Source organism: Lepidochelys olivacea (assembly GCF_965140295.1).
Source record: "Lepidochelys olivacea isolate rLepOli2 genome assembly, chromosome: 3".
NCBI lineage: Eukaryota > Metazoa > Chordata > Testudines > Cheloniidae > Lepidochelys > Lepidochelys olivacea.
The window spans coordinates 170,677,736-170,697,764 of record NC_140413.1 but is presented as its reverse complement, the minus strand read 5'-3'; positions in this window follow the sequence as shown (position 1 = coordinate 170,697,764).

The window sequence follows — 20,029 nt, the reverse complement described above, 5'->3', positions numbered from 1 at the left end:
ATAGCCAAGGTTTGTAGCCAATGAAAACATAGGTTGCATGTGGAATATTCAGCAACAGAATTGATAAAAAATTAATAATAAGTGAAGATCCTATCACCTGACTTCCACTACCAGCTCATGAGAATTGTTATCATAAATAATAATAATTATAGAAATATAAATGCAAAGAACCGGATTTCCAGTTACTGCGCAGAGAGGGGGCCAAATTCTGGATGACCATAAGTAAGTTTACAACATGCAAGCAAGTAAAGCCGGTATGGAGAGCAGCTCCAGAACTTCACCTTGCTCTAAAGACACTGCACCTTAGGCTATGATCTAGCGCAGCACTTAAGCTCACGTTTAACTTAAAGCACAAGTGCTTAAATGCTTTGCCAGTTTAGGGCCACAGCCAGTGAAAAGCCATAGGACCCAATTCTGCTCTCACATACACAGCATGTAGTGACTGCATTGAAGTCGTCAAGTTACTCTGGATTTTTATACCAGTATATGAGAGGGCAGAATTGGTCCTATGGCTCTTAACTAGCTGAATTAAAGGATTTTGTTTGGCTAGTGAAGAGCCTACAGATAGGAAAGATGGTCTAATGGATAGGGTACTAGACACATGGGTTCAATTCTTGACTGTACCACATACTTCCTCTGTGACCTTAGGCAAGTCATTGAGTCTAACCTATGCCTCAGTTCCCCAGCTATCAAATGGAGATGATAATTTCCTTTGTCACAGAGGTGTAACGAAGATAAAGTCTGCTAATGATTGTGAGACTCTCAGATACGAAGGTGAGGAGAGCCACATAAGTGTTTAGGTAGGCTGTGGTCTGTCTAGATATCTGCGTTTCAGAATACAGGCTAGATTAGAAGTCATTATAAGGGAAGTGTTTACTTGCTTCCCTTATGAAATCCTACAGTGATTTATTCCAGTGTAACTCAGCATAGAATTTGGTCAATGGATTATCATAGCCTTTCGACTACATAGTTTGCAAGACACAAGCTAAAAGAATGGAAGGGGTCACGGGATCTTCAGCCAAGTGGAAACACCATGCCTGCAGCAGTTTCACACGGGCTGACCTCCAGACAAGCATACAAAGTGTGCGTGTTTTGTGACTAGTTTATGCCTTGTAAGAACTGGAAAAAATATTGTGCAGTTTAAGGCAAGGCAACATTTGTGCCTTCTCCAGCTGGGAAAGCTGGGGGGCAGAAACTGAGCACCTTCAACTATGCTGGATACAGATCAGCACGGAGGGAGATGGGCTACCCACAGGGAAAGGGCAGTGTAACGATCAGGCTGGGATTTTGCAAGGGACCTAACACCATGTCTACACGACAGTTGCTACAATAGCACAGCTATGGCAGTGCAACAATGCCACTGCAGCACCGTAGGGTAGACGCTGCCCACATCCATGGAAGGGGTTTTTCCATCGATGTAGCTAATCCACTTCTCAGAAAGACAGAAGAGGAATACTTCCATTGGCCTAATTGCGCCTACACTGGCAGGTAGGTGCCTAAGATGGCACTCAGAGCACAAGATTTTTCAAATCCCTGAGTAACTGATCTAATTTTAAGTGTGGACCAGGCCTCAGGGAATGAGGAACCCAAAACCTGTTGTTGTTCAATAGGACTGTTGGGTTCCTCACTCCCTTAGGACGTAAGTTCCCAAGATCCAGAAAATCGAAATCAAGTTAACTCACCACACCTACTACAGGACAGGCCCAACAAAGAAAATAACAGAACGCCACTAGCCATCACCTTCAGCCCCCAACTAAAACCCCGCCAATGCATCATCAAGGATCTACAACCTCTCCTGAAGGATAGGTAGTTGTAGTAGAACCAATGACAGTTTGTACAGTAGGCCTGCATACCAGATTAGTGTCATATGAAGCAGTAAGAAATACGCATCTGTCTTCTGCCTGATCTTGATGTAGGTGATGAGTGCTAGCACTTAATCATAGGTGCTGTGGTTTGGTCTGAAACCTGCTTGATCTCAGGATATCATCAAAGCTGGAGGCAATTCTTTGAAAGGTAAGATTTTCAAGAAATTTGTACATGCCGCTTAGCAAAGAAACAAGGCAGTAACTTGTTACAAAGCATATTACTTTGGCTTTGTAGGTATTTTATTCTCCTGGATGACTGTAAATAGAAAGATGGCTAGCTCTTGTCTGCTAGCTTTTCCTAGGTTCTTCAGGAATTTTGGGGAGATGGCTCAAGGCCACAGGCTCGATAACCTTAGCAGTTACAGTAACTGAAGTCAATTTAATGTATATCACTCACTGTAAACCTTCTGTCCGTGGGATCTGTCCTTGCTGTGCCTATAGAATTATTACTGCATTCATACCAGACACCGAAGCTACTGTACTCCTTTTTGTGTAGCTTCAAAGAAGCATTAGTAAGGCAGGCACAATGAACCTATTCATCTTGTTGCAAATGTCAGAATCAGTGGTGCATGCAGGCTGAAATCTTGGAAGAAGGAGGTCATAACAAATGGTAGCTCTATTTGGTTAGAGATCTCGAGTCTCTTGGGGCCCCAATGGCAAAGCCCTGGCAGGCTCCATCCCAGCAGCCAGTTGAGACGGAAATGGAGATAGGGGAGACGGGAGTGGAGGTGAAAGAAAGATGGAGGAAAGAGATGCCAAGGGAAGAAGCTAAATTTCCTGATTCTTAGAAAATACTAATAGAGATGGGAAATGAGGAAGGGCAATAGGTTCCTCTCTGGGAAAATGTTGCAGAGTGTATGAAGTCTGGAAGCTCATGCTGTGAAATGCCCACACAGACCAGGCAGCAGCCACTCCTCTCCTTTGCCTTATCTCATTTCTTTCTCTTTTTTTAAAAATGTGGACAGATAATGCAACTCAGCCCCTGAAATGGCTTTTCTGGAAGCAGTGCTTTCCTGTCTGAGGCATTGTTTCTGGCAGGATGGATTTCCTGGTTGAAATTTTTCAAAGCTGCCTAGGGAATTTGAACGCACAACTACCATGAATTGCAACAGGAGTTGTGCATCTAAATCTCCTGGGCAGCTTTAAAAATCCCAGTCCTTGTGTTTTTTCTTCTCTTTTCCTTCCATTTTCTCTTCTGTTTTCTGTATCTTCTTTCCCTCTGTTTGCTGTTTTTCTCTCACTTTTCCTCATCTCTCTGGTTTTTCTCCTCAGCTAGCCCCCTTTGTTGTCTGTCTTCAATTTCCCTCTCTCCCTTCCTTTCTCCTATTAATGTGTCAGCTTCTTCTACCTCTTTGCCTTCCCTCTGCCCTGTCCCTCTCTCTCTCTCTCTTCCCACTCCTTGCTCTCCAATCGCCTCTGTCTCTCCAGTCCCTCCTCATATGAGGAGCTGAACTGGATACTTAGACCCAGTGCCACCTATATGAATAAGAAGAACTTACTACATTTGGATTCAGCACAGTCTTTCTTTCTCCTCTGCCAGTCTGTAAAGCTCATCCATGCCACACATGTGCACCTCAGTGGGAGTGGCAGAAGCACACACACCCTGCCTCCACTGCAGTGTTTAGGGGAGGAGGTGGTGGCCGGATACAATATTTCCTTCTCTGTGTGTCAGTAGTCACCTCCCTGATAAAGTTAGAATGCTTTTGAATGCTCACACTCATTCCTCATCATCCACCAAACTTCCCATCAGCCTAACAAGGTTGCATACAAAATATTTTGTCTATAAACTTAACCCATCATTTTGCAGGTGCAAACACCTGCCGTACGCTAATGCATGTTACCTGCTATTTCATATGAAAAGCATGTATTGGTGGGGTTTCATACAGTATGTGATTATACATGCAGCTACATAGGCAAAAAAAACAGTACTTAGGGGAAAATGTTAAAAGTGATTAATAACACAGATTAGTTTTAAATGTTTTCCTAAAAGTAATAAATCATTTAAGATTAAGTATTTGCTTTATCTGGCCACTTTCCCGAGAGATTCGATATTTTATTTCCTATATTTTATCTAACACCTAATATACAATACAGTATCATGCCTTAAAATACTTTGGTCTTTTCAGGTCAGGGCTTCTTTTCCATTACTTAGTAACAAAGAGCTGTTAAAGTCTGCCAATTCTATAATACAGAATTTATGGCAGTAGGGTCAAAGGACAATTCCTAGAGGAATTCAGCAGCCCTGTGTAGTAAATTAGCAGTCATGTCTTTGATAAATGTCTCCTGAGCCCACCAGTAACTTCTCATCAGTGCTGAAAGATAAAACAGTGGACTCCATATGGGGTATGTAGTTTAATGAAAGACACACCAGTGACAAGGAACTTGTAAACAACTTTCAAGCAAGTCACAGTTAACCTAGTGCTGGTGGATCTGCATACAGATTTAACTGTCTCTGCAAACAAAATGGACGCATTCACATGAACATGAATTTAAATCTGATGTTAAGACAAAAAAGTGTGTAATACCACAGAGAAAGGCAATTGCTATAATTCAACCACAGCGTATAATACCTTCTCAGATGGGCAAAATTCCATCCATGCCTCCCCCCGCCCAGCCCCATTTTACCTGCACAGGGAATTTCTGAGCCTCCTGCTTCCAGTCTGTTGTCTTGTTAATTGTTAATGCTGTACAAATATGGATCTTTCAGGAAAAGAATGTTAGGTTTGTCAAACTCCGTTTTAATGGTGTAGGCCCTGATCCTGCAGCTCTTAATTAAGTGAGCAATTTTTATTCTTGTGAGCACGGTTCGGTTGAACTACTGACATGAGGCTAGATTTTGCCTTTTGCAAGCAGAATCACTCTCTGGGCCTGTTTCATAGTTTATTGAGGTCTTCAATGAGCTTTGAATCAGGCCCAATAGGAGGCAAGGAGGAGCAGCTCTGCAGGGACCATACTCAGAAGCAGGGCCGGCTCCAGGCACCAGCGTTCCAAGCAGGTGCTTGGGGCGGCGCTGTGAAAGGGGCAGCAGTCCGTGTGCCATCAGGGCGGCCCTCGTCTTTCCGCGGCAGTGGCAATTTTGGGGCAGCCTCTTTCTTCAGGCTACCATGGCAGCAATTCGGTGGCAGCTTCTGTCTTCAGTCGTCCTGCTTGGCGGGGCAAAAACGGTAGAGCCGGCCCTGCTCAGAAGGAATTCTGGCTGACTCAGGCATCATTCCTGCTGGGTAGCTCCTTGGTATTGTGAACCAAGTGGAAGTTCTGCTACCCTGGGGGATGTTGCAGCATGTGCTTCCCTTCACACAGGACCATGTGTAGGGCTTTGGCTTCACCCTGCCCCTGGTCAGACAGCTAGCACCCCCAAGAGTGCAAGAGGTTAGCAAGTTCTGCACTGTCCAGCCATGGTCCCTGAGCAATACGGGAAGGGTCCTTGTGCCTTTACCCTTTGTGTTCTTGTGATCAGAATCCCATTCATGACATGTTAGAATATTATAGGAGAGAATTCTAGTGACTAAGTCAGTAGGACAGTCCATAGGTCATAGAATTCTTTTGACTGAGACTTATTGGTACATCTCCTGGAGAGAAAATTGGGGGTGGAGACAAATGAGAACAAGGGGGTGATGATTAGCCTAATCTGAGGGGATGAAAACTTGTCTCTCTTTGGCAAACAAATCACTTTGCTTTTTCTGTTTATAAAATAAGTCAATCTTGTTAAAAACTTGGATAAAGTCCCATTCAAACCAACAGATCATCATCCAGGTACTGGAACCAAGCTAGCAAAAATATTATTTTCAGATTCTTTTCTTCCATACTCAGTATCTGGCCTCTTTCCATGCAGGCGAGGGAAAGCCTCCCTCTGTGAGGGTTGGCACCATGCCCTCAGTTAATTCTTTTCACTCTTTTGAGGTTTGTTTATCTTAATTACTTTTTAAAGAGAATCCACCTAGAGTGTACTCATTAAGACCTCTGGAGTGCTTTAAGATCTCTGGCACTTGTCTTCCATATCTACTGAAAAGAGGAGGTGAATCTTTAGGCTTCTCTACACAGGGAAATTGACCAGGATAGCTATTCTGAAATAACTATTCCTCCGTAGCTATTCTATAATTACTCCCTGTGTGGAAACTAGTCTGAAATAAAAGAGACTTTATTATAGAATAATTTGGAAGTGGAGTAATTATTTGGAAGTAAAATCACTTTTATTCTGGAAGGAAGTGTCCACTGGGGGGAGTTATTCTGGAATAGCTAAATTATACTGAAATAACAAAATTGGAATAGTTATTCTGCAATAGCTATACCAGTCAATTTCCCTTGTGTAGAGAAGGCCTTTGATTTCCACACAATATGGAAGACAAGTATTTTTGTTGCTTGGGGAAAGGAAACAGTTTTTCCCTTTGAATCCAGAGAAGTCCAGGAAAGATAACCCACTGAATTCTACAGTTCTCTACCCATTGATGTCTAGTATTAGATAATCAAAGCACTGAATTGCTTTGTTAAACTTTTGTATTCAAGAGAGAGAGATCCATCAATGCATAAAACATGTCGTTATGGCATATTCTTAAAGTCATTCATTGTTAAGATTCCTTTTATTTGTGAAAAATATGGTATAGCTGAAACTATAATACTGACTTCACCTGGATAAATACAGTGCAGATGAACAGGAGCCTCAGAGATTGGATCCAAAGGTGCTTAGAAACCATGTTGATAGCTGTGGGAAAGAAAGTCAGTCAGTCATGAAATTTTGATGCAGGTTTTCAAACCTGCTGTTCCAGTGCACACTGACCTCTAAAATATATATTTCCTAAAATTCCCTAGAAAACATATTTATGTGGAGCTCCCACATGAACTCTGTTGTATACCTAATGTAAGATATAACATATTGTAATATACTAAACCTACAAGGACCTTAATTTGGGCTTTAATTGATGGATTGCACTACTTCAGGGAGCACTCTGGGAGAGATTCTGCCACAGGAGACACAACCCGCCCTGAGTTCCCCATTACACAGGAGGAGTGTACAAACTGCCTCATCCTGTAAGCCTGTGAAGCCTGCTGTCTGAGACATGCTCAACTCTGTAGGCTACTGTGGAGGAAGGTGGGCCCAATGCCTTTCATATCCCTCCCCACCTACTTTGGAATGGATTGAACTCTCCGTGACTGCACAGAAGGAGCTTTGCTTGCACCCCCAAAGCATAATGTGATGGCAAGTATCCCTAGCTTTAGCACGGGGTATGTTGGGTGGGGAAGGTTTCTTCCCCATTCCATTCTCCCCATTACTGCATGCTCACTGTGGGTGCAGATGCAGTGTAACCCCAAAATGGACAAGGATGTAAGAGGAAGAAATTCCATTTTGAAGGATGCAAAGGTTAAACTTTGCAAAGATCTATTTTCATGGCTTATGATCCCCCACCCCTAAAATATTTCAGTGGAATGATAGCCTGGTGACACACTAGTTAATTGTAGTCCAATATTAATGTACTACTGATGGCCAGTAGTCACCTCTGTGTTCCAGTCCCTTAATGGGCTCCTGGTCCACTTTGAGTGCTTTGGTCCTGGACATCACAGCCATCTACAGGTGAGAACCCAGCTACATCAGAAACCATATCTTCATCCATAACCTTACAAGACAGCTGTGACTCTCTGGACAATGCCGCATACAAAGCTCAGAGTGAATTGAATGACAGCCAGAGGTAAAATGTTCTCAATCAAAGGTGTTTGGCTGTAGAATGTGGAGCTTCCAGAGAGCAAACTAATATATACTCTGTCTTTAGGGCATTCTGCAAGACTTTCATCTTTGAGTAATTTTTCCCACCATAGCCGGAATAAAACACACACACACACTCACAAAATACCTTCCTATGACAGGGGAGGGAGAAGAGAAGAGCGGCACACTTCATTAAGTCCACTGTCGGCTGTGGTGGATTAGCCACTGGTCCCCGTACCCACCGTCCGCAACTAACTGCTGCCACTGGCGAAAGCCCGAAGCCCCAGCCACTGGGTGGACAGGGCAGGGGAAGCCCCCGTGCCATGACCCTACTCCACAAGCAGCAGCGCTGGGTGTGGGAAGCCACCCCACAGTGGCCCCCAACCCTGGCAGCAGCCCTGGGACGGGGGAAGTCTCCCCTTTTCCCCAGAAGGCCCCAATCCCATCCCCAGCAGAAGCCATGGGGCAGCAGGCCAAGCTGCCCGGAGCGGTGACTGACCCAGTCCCCGGCAGAAGTTGCAGGGTGGCAGGGCAAACTCCTCCCCTCCCCCCAGCACCGCCCACCCATCCCCAACAGAAGCCCCCAGGCAGGGGAATCCCCAGTGCCCCCCACCCATCCCCAGCAGAAGCTGTGGGGCAGCAGGGCAAGTCCCCGTTCCCGACCCACTCTCCGGCAGAAGTATGGGGAGGGCATGACAGGAGAAGGCCCAGCACTCTGACCCTGGTCCCCCACAGAAGTGGGGGGTCACAGGGGAAGCCCCAGCATTCGGATCCCCGTTGCAGCCCTGGGACAGGAGGAGCTTTCACTCCCTGCTGCAGCCCAGGCCTGTGGCACAGGGACAGAGCTTCTCCAGTCTTGGGGCTGCAGTGGGGAGGCGGGGGCAGAAAGGAGCAAAAGGAGTTACGGGGCTGCAGTTGGGGGGCGGGCAGAATGGGGGGAAATCCTGCGTGGAACAGGGGCAGGCCCCTGGGAAGGGGCAGAAAGAGTGGGGCTGTGGGCGGTGCCACACGCAGAAGGGGCAGAGTGGGGGCAGGGCCACAGTTAGAAGGGATGGGGAGGGGATCCCCACTTGCTCTGGCCTAGGGCCCCAGGAAACCTTAATCCACCTCTGACTGTGGGCCTCCCTATGCAGATGTAAAATATCTGTGCAGTACTCAGACACAACAGTGGTTGTTGCTAAAATGGATTAAATGGATTATCTTTTCTTTTTTATATGGATCCTGTATAGACACGGCAGTGGAACTCAACCCTGTATTCCTTGCACATGAGAAATTGCTGTTGATTTCAGTGGCAGTCTAGAGTGTGCAAAGGAATGAAGGATTGGACCCAAAATCAAGCATGTTTTTTTTTAGCCATATTCATAGATTCATAAACTCTAAGGCAAGAAGTGATAATCTAGTCTGACCTCCTGTATAACACAGGCCATAGAACTTCCCCAAAATAATTCTTAGAGCAGATCTTTTAGAAAAACATCTAGTCTTGATTTAAAAATTGTCAGTGATGGAAAATCCCCCTTGACTTTTGGTAAATTGTTCAATGGTAAATTACTTTCACCCTTGAAAATGTATGCCTTATTTGTAGTCTGAATTTGTCTAGCTTCAACTTCAAGCCACTGGATCATGTCATACCTTTCTCTGCTAAAGTGAAGAGTTACTTATAGATTGTAATCATGTCACCCCTTTACCTTCTCTTTGTTAAGCTAAATAGATTGAGTTCCTTGTGTCTGGCACTATAAGGCATGTTTCTAATCCTTTAATCATTCTCCTGGCTCTACTCTGAGCCCTCTCCAGTTTTCAACATCCATTTTGAATTGTGGGCATCAGAACTGGACACAGTATTCCAGCCGTGGTCATTCCAGTGGCACGTACAGTAGATAATTTCTTTTTAGTCTGGTTCAGTGCATCATCATATCATTCTGCCTATTGGAATATAAAATAGCTCTAGGTCAAAGGCACTTCTGTACTTAAAGAGAACAGGTAAGTAAGGTGTTCTGCTTGTTGGGTGAGGATTGTCCACAGCATTGATTAAAACAGTCCTCAGTAGCTATAACTGATATACAGAGTACCACCAGAAAAGAAATACCATGGAAAATAGATTTATTTCCATGGGTTGGTAAAATACACATCACACCAAGTTTTCTTCTCATTTGTATACATGCCATCCTGTTGAGTTCAATGGTATTGTTTATGGGCAAAATTTGATCTAACATGTTTTTAAAAGAAGCGCTTAAATATCATCTTGGCTGTGTTTGAACTGTTGACTCTCAAAACTGGGACCTAAATTGTGCACTGCAGCTGAATCTTCAACCACGTCACCCTTGAGGTCAATAGGGAAATAGCTCTTCCAGGTGAGTCAAAAGAGAATGAATTAGCCGAAGATGTATTAAACTTGGCTCTGGTCTGCAGCATATCTTACAGAAACACATTTCTGAGGCTAATATCAAAGCATGTGACTTAACAGGTGGTTAGAGAGATAGCAGAGGTTTGAAATCTAGACAATTTTAAAAAAACACCTACCCTAGATCCCGCCCAGTCAATTTCTGTGGTTTTACAATCTAATTTGCCTAGTTATGAACATGTTTTTCTCTCCTCTGCTGTGGAGCGAACGACCCTCACAAACCGGTATGATAAACTATTTTCAAAAGAGCGGGGCATGTTGGGCACTGAACACTCTCTTGAAAATCTTATCCTTACGTAGAAGTCAAAATAGAAACTGAACATTTCTGAGCTGCAGAAGCAGGGCCTAGATCATTAAAATGGCGTGTGACAAACTTAAGATTCTTTGCCTCAAAGATACATGTTTGTAAAGTATTAGCAATTAACAGACTAACAGATTGGAAGCAGGAGGTTTAGAAATTCCCTATGCAGATGGAATGGGGGAGGCATGGATGGAATTTTACCCATCCTGAGAAGGTTTGCTATGCATTGGTTGTATTAGAGCAATTGTCTTATTATTCTCTATAGTACTACATGCTTTATGTTTTAACATCAGATTTGAATTGATGTGCTCATGGGACATGAGCACATCATTTTGTTTGCAGGGGCATCTAAGTCTGTATACATAAGTACTAGGTTAACTAGGGCTTGTCTGAAAGTTGTTTATTAGTTCCTTGTCATGGATGTGTTTCTCACTAAACTACATAGTCAGATGGAGTCCACTGTTTTATCTTTCAGTACTGAAGAAAAGTTACTGGTGGGCTCAGGAGGCATATATCAAACAATTTACCTTTCCCCTTGTGCTGGCTCAGCTCCTCTGGCTCATGCATGGAGAAGAGCCTGACCCTCAGCTACTGTCCACAACCTTCCATGCCAATCTGCTTGAGGGTGAGCAGCTGAGCACAGGAACTGTGCAGGGCTACTTATATTGGGACTAGTCAAAGTCTAACCTTTTGTTATTGAAGGTGACCTGCTTCTTATGATATATAAATAAGACTTGGGTTTGGATTTGTTACAAAAGAAAAGGGAGGGGTTGTTTTGTTTTATTTTACATTATAAATTCAAGTCTTTTCTACCCTGCTTTTTCTGAAAGACTCTGTGATTGATTGTAGAACTAGTGGGGTTATTACATCAGTGATACTAAGTGAAACTAGTTCACTTGGTAGGGAAAGAGATTTTTAGTCTACTGCTTAACACCCCCCTCTTTTTAAAAAAAATACCTATTTAACCTAAATGAGAAACATTTGGAAGAAAAGATATGTATGTTAAACTTCTGCCTCTTCAGTTAAGAGTTGGAAAAATGCAAGATCTAAATTTGAGACTTAAAGAGTAGAGTGGCATGGAGGATGGAAATTGCATTTCCTGAAGGATTTTGAGATTTTGAAACTTGGCTTCTTTCTGAATGAAATTCAAACTTTTTGAAATTCTCTGCAAATGAAATTTTTAAAAAAGTTTCTTTCAGGTCAGTCAAAAAATTTCTTTTACATTTTGACTTTTTTATTTTGTATTATATTAGAAAATATAATAATACACAATAAAGTATTTGAAATGAAGAGTCATTTCAAAATGCAAAACCAAAATGTTTAATTCTAAAAACATCAAAATAGGATGTTGGGGGTTTCCCCAGTTTTCTTTGGGAACAAAATTCTGGTAAACTCAACTCAATTTTGAAAAGTTGTGTTTTTGACAAATGGCATATTCCAACAGAATGTGGTTAGATCAAAGATTCTCCAATCAGCTGTAATGAGGGGTTCAACACTGAAGACAAAACTTAATATTTCTTAAGTAAAAAAAGAAACCCTATAAAAACAAAAAAAATTTCAGACCTTCTTTATATATTATAAAGAAGCAAAAAAGCACATTAATCCATTTTTCTACTTTGCTGATAACCTTTAAATGTATGGATGCTACAATTTCCATCTAGCCCCTTGGGGTTGGAACAATTTCTAGGGACAGTGATCTCATTTTGATTTGAATTTGTAATTGTTACTTCTTGTTCTTGAAAGCCTAAAATTTTGCCATGAAATAATAAACAGAAAAAAGGTTAATAGAGTCTGCTCATTCTAACTTTAGCCTTAAGGCTATGAAAGAGACAAGGCAAGTGAGGTAATATCTTTTAGTGGACCAACTTCTGTTGGTGGAAAGTACAAGCTTGCAAGCTTCACAGAGTTCTTCAGGTCTGGGGAAGGAAACCAGAGTGTCTGAGCAAAATACAAGTTGGAACAGATTGTTAAGCATATGGGGTTATATTGTGGGATACCTCTTAAAATGAAATGGGCAATTTAAGGTTTAACAGGGACAAAAACAAAAAGTGGACAAACCAACTACAACAACTCCACAACCAACAGAACACCACCTTTGGGAAACTCAAGACACCATGACCCACCATATGACACCACAACTTCATCAACCTATCAAGACAACCCCTAACCAGAACTGGAGTATACGAACTGTCCAGGAGACTGAACTTACTAGCATGAGGAGAACTAGAAGAATTCTTCTGCCGTCTCTGCCTCAAGGAATTCTTCCACAACAAAAATGACATCACCCAGACCTACCACATCCCCATGACAGTCATAAGAAAAAAGAATAATCCGCAACAGACAAAATCACATGCTGGATCATTATATCAATTGGTTCAAGAAAAAAATCAACTGTAAAATCCTCAAACGTTACATCCATCCCAATCTCTCTACCGTCAAGAGAATAGCTATACAAACCACCAGATAATGATCAAACTAGCTGTGACAGTGCACCCCATATTATTCATGATTATATTATTATGATATGATTATATCATAATTATGATGTATTTTGTGCAAGATAAGGCATGTGAGGTGTCATTGGAAAGATTATGGTTTGCTGAATATAATTATCCTATGTGTATGCATGTATCATTTGTGTGTCAGAAGTTATGAATATTGACTATGTATCTATTCCTGGGCAATGCCCAATATGCAAAATGTTCTCAGTCTAGATGGCTGGTTGGGAAGGGACCATTTAGGTTAATGAGCCATTAGGAAGAAACAATAGACCTTGGGAGAAGCCTGTCTCCCACCTGGTGAGCCTTCCTGTGAACGCTCCAAATAATTCATCGGGGATGGCTGCTGTGACTCTACAGCAGGGGTCGGCAACCTTCGGCATGCGGCCCGTTAGGGTAATCCACTGCCGGGCCGTGAGACATTTTGTTTACGTTCTCCGTCTGCAGGCACGGCCCCACACAGCTCCCAGTGGCCGCGGTTTGCCGTTCCTGGCCAATGGGAGCTGTGGAAAGTGGCAGCCAGCATGTCCCTGTGGCCCGCACCACTTCCTGCAGCTCCCATTGGCCAGGAATGGCAAACCGCGGCCACTGGGAGCGGTGGGAGGCCCTGCCTGAGAACAGTCAATGTAAACAAAATGTCTCGCAGCCCACCAGCGGATTACCCTGATAGGCTGTGTGCTGAAGGTTGCTGACTGCTGCTCTACAGGGACATGTGACCAGGTCACCTGGTGCTGGACTCCATCTTGGGATGTCAGAATTTTTCTACTGACTGGTGTAGGAACCAAGCTTTGAAACAAAGGGTGCCCGCCATATGCAAAAGCTATATAAGGCAGGGGAGTGACATCATCTTGCTTCTTCACTCCCCACACAAGAAGACTCCTGGAAACATCTGACGAACCTAGCCTGTATTGTGGGAAGTGCTGGACCCAGGCTAAAGGGATTTTTAGCCTGTGAATGGAACACCTGGGGTTTCCAAGCTGTAAGCAAGTGCAGCTAGCCCCTTAAGAATCCATAGCCTGCTTGTATCATCACTTAGGGTGAGAATCTGCTATTCATATCCAATCTATTTAGTATATTAAGCTTAGTTTGCATTTTTGTTTATTTGCTAGGTAATCTGCTTTGATCTGTTTGTTATCCCTTATAATCACTTAAAAATCTGTCTGTTGTAGTTAATAAATTTATTTTTCTCTATCTGAACCAGTGGATGGGAATCATCACTCTGGGCAAAAGTCTGTTGCATATTCCTCTCCAAATTGAGGGAGGGGGTGAATTTTGTGAGCTTGCACTGTACATTTCCCTGTGCAGGGCAAGACTGTATAATTTTGGGTTTACATTCCAGAGGGGGGTGAGTGCCTGAGGAGCTGGAAGGTGCCTTAGCTGGAGCCTTCCCATGCAGGGGCTGGTCAGGGAGCCTGCCTGCATGTAACTGTAGCTGAGTGGATCCCTATCTGTACAGATGCTGGTGACAGTGCAGGCTAGAGAGGGCTTTGCAGCTTGTCACAGAAGTACAATGTAAAAAGGAGCCCAGGCTGGTGGGTCAGGGAGCTCAGAGGTACCCCACTTCCAGGTGGAATCCCGGGGGTTGGGGAGCCCATCACACCAGCCAACAGAGGGGGTGCTGTATAGTCCTTAATCATGATGGCTACATCACCAGGGCCAACAGACAACTCTCTGACACCACCTACTATAAAAAACTCAAAGAAGATCCCACACCACAGTTCACACAGAAATTTAAAGATACCATCAAATCACTTCCCAAACAATCCCAAGAAAAATGGAACCACCTCATCCTTCCCACAAACCCACCCCACGGTCCTTCTACATGCTTCCCAAGAGGCACAAACAAGGGAACCCATACAGACCCATCATATCTGGCCACTGAAGGAATAGTGGGACTCATAGAAACCATCCTTAAATCTCTCACCACACAAAGGGGCCAGCTTACTGCAAGACACTACCAACTTCCTCCAGAAATTCTGCAGTTAACAACCTCCCCTAGAACACTTTCCTTGTCACCATGCGTAACACCTCCCTATACACCAGTATCACTGCCTGCCTCAAATATCTACACAATAATGTACAATGCTTGGAAATCCACCCTAAATACATCATCAAACTCATCCTTTTCATTTCACTGACTACAAATTCACATTTAACAGCGAATACTTTGCTAAACCATGGGTACTAGGATGGTTCCCCAGTACACCAACCTCTTCATGGGCTGCCTTAAGGAAGAATTTCTGGGAAAATGCATCTTGAAACCAATGATACATCAATGATAGCTTCATCCACCACACAGGAGACCTAAACTGCCTCATAGATTTCCACTACAATTTTCACAACCGCCACCCATCCGTCAAACTCTTTCTAGAACACTTCCAAACCAGCATCAATGTCCTGAATACCACAATTACCTTCAGAAATGGAACCCTGCAAATGACTATATACAAGAAATCCAGATCACCACAATTATCTCCACTGATCCAACAATCACCCCAGACACACCAAAAAATCTGTTATTATATAGCTATGCACTCAGATACGCTTAACAATCTATCCTAACTTGTATCTAGCTCAGACACTCTGGTTTCCTTCCCCAGATCTGAAGAAGAGCTCTGTGAAACTAGCAAGCTTGTACCTTCCACCAGGGCCGGCTCCAGGCACCATCGAAGGAAGCAGGTGTCTGGGGCGGCCAATAGAAAGGGGCGGCACACCGAGCATTATTGGGGTGGCACGTCCGGGTCTTCGGCAATTCGGCAGCGGTCCTTCATTCCCTCTCTTCGTCTTCGGCGGCACTTCAGTGGCAGCTCAATCGGGTTTTTCTTTTTATTTTCTTCGCTGCTTGGGGCAGCAAAAAAGCTGGAGCCGGCCCTGCCTTCCACCAACAGAAGTTGGTCCAATAAAAGATATTACCTAACCTACTGTCTCTCTCTCATCCTGGTACAAACATGGCTACAACCACACTGCAAAATCCTTAAGGCTAGACAGATATATTGATATAAGATAATAATGTTTTATTTCTTTCCTGTCCTGAAAGGTGATAAGTGTTAGAACTAATGCCCCCTGGCATCATGGTGTATTGGAATGTATTGTTTTACCATGGGTCACTGATCTTAAAACTTTCCAAAGTGGGTGCACATGTCAACCCCATTAAGTAATGAACACCAAAGAGTTTTGTTCCCTACAGGACCTGTCTAAATATATACAAAACCACTGGCCTTTGCAGACTGAAAATAGGCTCAATGTTTATTTTTTCACCAACAGCTTGTTTCTCACAAATAGAAATTAACATCTGAAAGATAATGAGTAAATACATGCCAGGTGCATGACAGAGCTTAACAGAATTTTTTGGACACAGCAAAGAATTATTCATGAATATTCATTTGAATGAAATTCACAAATTTTCTAAAATGTTCACAGAAAGCAAAGGCTTCAATGATTTTTCAGGCCGGAGGGATTCGCACAGCCATCTTGCAAACTCTTTCTGGGGGTGGGAATCCAATCAGGGAGCAGAAACAATATTCTGTGACGTAGGTGACCAATCATCCAACATGAATAGTGAATTATGAATAGTCTATGCAATAGAGTAAAAGTTTTGTAAGCAATTCACTGGCTGAGATATGTTTGCATGAGTCTGATCCAATTCTTACTGACTTCAGTGAGAATTGGATCAAGGCCCTGATCCAAAGCCCTTTGAAATCAATGGGCATCAGACCAGGCTCTATTCACTGGGCATCAGACCAGGCTCTATTTGAATAACAAAAACATTTTGTAAAAATTGAAGTCTGTTTGTGAATAATTCACGGATTGAAAAAAGGGCTAGATTCACCAAATAAATGGTTGTTGCAAATAATTTGCCTAAATCTAGTGCTTAACTAATTTCATGCAGAACTTTTGTATAATATCTGCAAATGTAAACTGTAAATTTAGTAGAATAAACCTGAATCCCAACATTCCAGGGAGCATTTCTGAACCTTTATATGCTATGTACAGGACATGCGCATATAAAACAGCTGTTTAACATATGAGGATTTGACTCTTTAGTTTATTTCTGCCATTTTCCCATTAATAACTTATTGAATATACAGGTTGAAGATGACATTTAAACAGACCCAAATGTTGTAAATGAATGCTCAGTTCATTAATAAATAATATGTCTTGATAATGAAGGAGAGAGAAATATTTTGTCTTTGCATGTTATCTACTCTAAGTAAAAGATGGGAAAAGGGGCAGAAGTCAGGCCATCTCACAGACTAGAATTCAAGATCCCAGTAGTGAAAAGCTGCAGACCTCTGTCTGGTAAGTACTCTCTGAAAATTCTTGACTCTAAGGAGAGTTTCAACAAAATTCCAAGAAGGAAATAATTAAGATGCATCTTTTTCTAGTTCTGATCTTCAGCAGTTTTTCCTCTCACCAACTATCTTCACTCTCATGCAAATTAAGTACACTGCCTAAACCCAGATGCGTACCTAGGATTTTTCAAAGTACTGAGCACTCCCTGCTTTGAGAATGAAGGATCTGTAAGGTGTCTCAAGTTGGGCTCCTGAAAATCAAGGCACCCAAAATCATAAGTCACTTTAAAAATCTGGGACATAAATAGCAGCAGCTTTCAATTCATACTCATTTTTAATACTGAGCCTAGCAGGCAAGTGTTATAAAGAGTGGAGAATCTGTGAGCTTTATCAAGACAGCCTAGACATGTTTGTTGTCTCCACTTAGAAACAATGGTAAGCTGCCTGCAGCAGGTCTGCTGATTGTGAAGATGACAAACAGGCGGGTTCCCACACTTGTATTCACTTGGGTTCTTTGGGGCAATTTTAGATGAATTCAGAGGTCACCGAACAGTGAACCCTAACAGGACGGAATGCTTAAATTGCAAGGAAAAAAGCAAACAGGCTTGACCTCTTCTCCTCATAGTGGGTCCAACAATAGTGCAATGCAAAAAAAACAACCTAACATTACTGAAAAGGGCATCTTGCTGTGCAACCCTGGACTATATAAGCTTTGTAAAACTGAAAGGTTAAGCAAGGTTTCTAGTGAACCTTTCACATTTACTATTTCAATGTCTTCTCTTAAAAAGTATATGGATTCAGATGATGCATTGCATGAGAATTCCAATGGCTTTTCAAAAAGCCTTTTTTTTTTCCTAGAGGAAAATGTTCGATCACTTTGTAAATGTAGCTGGCTTTGGCAAGAATGAAAAGAAATGACCTATGACATGACCGGCTAGCTCACATAAGTCATTTTTTCTTCTCTTACAAAAGATAAGAGGCTAAGGAACTGACTGCTTACAAAGTACTCTGGCATACAGACAAATTAAGGCTGCCCAGACTCCAGCTCAGCTCATGCAAGGTATCAAAAATGAAGATAAGCAAAAGTTTGAAATGTTTGGAGGGGAAGGCGGACTACACACTTTCATCCCCTCTCGAAGCAACTGCTTTGCAAATTAATAGAGTGGCACAAAAATAGCTTGCCTGATTTCAGGTTCCTTTGGAAGCCTAAAACTCATACTATTTTACTGAGGAGCAAAAGTAGAAAGGATGCTCCAGTGGAGGGAGAACTGGACTGGGCCTGAAGAGATGTGGGTTTGATTGCTGGCTTGACTACAGACATCTTGTGTGACTTTGGGTAAGGGTATGTCTACACTGCAGCTGGGAGCATGCTTCCCAGGTCAGATAGATAGACGTGTGCTAGCTTGGCTCAAGCTAACAATACTAACAAAATGTGGTTATTGTGGCACCAGCAGAGGCTCAGGCTAGCTGTCTGAGCTCAGGTGGCTTGCCATTGCTGCAGCATCCACGCTGCTATTTTTAGTGCAATAGCTCGAGCCAAGCTAGTGTGAGTCTGTCTACCCAGGCTGGGAGGCACACTCCCAGCTGCCGTGAAGACATACCCCAAGAGACTTAATCTACCCTGACCCCGCTCTGTAAAGTGGGGAGTAATATTTTCCTGTTTTACAGAGGTGTTGTGGGGATAAAATAATTAATGAGGAAGAGGTGTTTGGTTGGGCCACATCAATACATACATAGAAGACTGAAATGCTTTATAGCAAATCTAGGGTCAGGTTCCAAGTGAGCCTTAGGTGAGTGTTGCCTGATATCAACACAAAGCAAATCAAAATTTGAGGTGTTTAGCTGAGATTTGCTTTGAGATTTGGGTTTTGAACCCCAAGCCTCAGGGCTTAAATACCCTAGAATCACTCAAACAAAAAACCAACCAACCAACCAACCAACAAGATTTGCATGAAACCTGGAAAGCCAGCAACACCAACTTTCATTAAATTCTACAAAGAAAACTCCAGACTGCCTCAGAAAGGCCAAAAGCATGAACTAACTAAATAAAAATAAACACTGAAAATGTAGTTTTCTGGAAATGCATATTCCTGACTACAAAATGTAACAGGTTTTCTGATTTCTGTTTGATCTGCTTTAGAAATACAGAATATTAGTAAAGTTTCCCCTAAAGTTTATCTGATACACAAGTGGTCCCAACTGCAAACTATGGCTTACAACAACTAGCCTACTGAAAACTGGTGAACATGCTTCCATCTTCTATCATTAGCTTCTGGGTCATATTCATTTTTCCATCCCTTTAGTGAGATGTTATCAAATGGGTGCAGCAAGATTTCAGATTATAAATATTTTAACTGAAAATTTAACATTCTTGGGAAATTTTAGAAAATCTGTAAAATAAGAAATGTATCCCAGATTCATTCAAATACATCGGATTTGCCACCACTTGCTGTCAGTTTGTTTAGGACCTGATCCAACAAAGCATTTACGCATGTACTTAACTTTGGGCATATAAATAATCCTGTAGAAGTCAATGGAACTATTCCTATGCTTAAGTTAAAACTTGCTTAAGTATTTTGCTGGGGTCAAAGCCGTGTTCTATGATACCTGGAGCTGAACATGACTCTAGCTGCCCTTTGTATCTCTTGTATCTGATAAAATGAATGATAAAACCCCTTAGCTTTATTAAAAATAAGGTTTGTGGCAAAAGGGACACTGAATAGACAGTGGGACAAATTTTGCCCTCATAGACATGTGCACAACTCCCATTGGCTTTGATAGGAATTGTGCATGAACATTTGAGGGAGAATTCGGCCCAATGTATATGTCAGGCCAAGTTTTCATCTGTGACTAAAGCACCGAAGCTGTAAATCGTGCAGATCATTTCCCCCAAACATTATTCTGGAGGTGCTGATATTATCATGACATTGCAGAACATCCGTGTCCCCAATGTAATTATTATGTCACTGAAATATCTGGG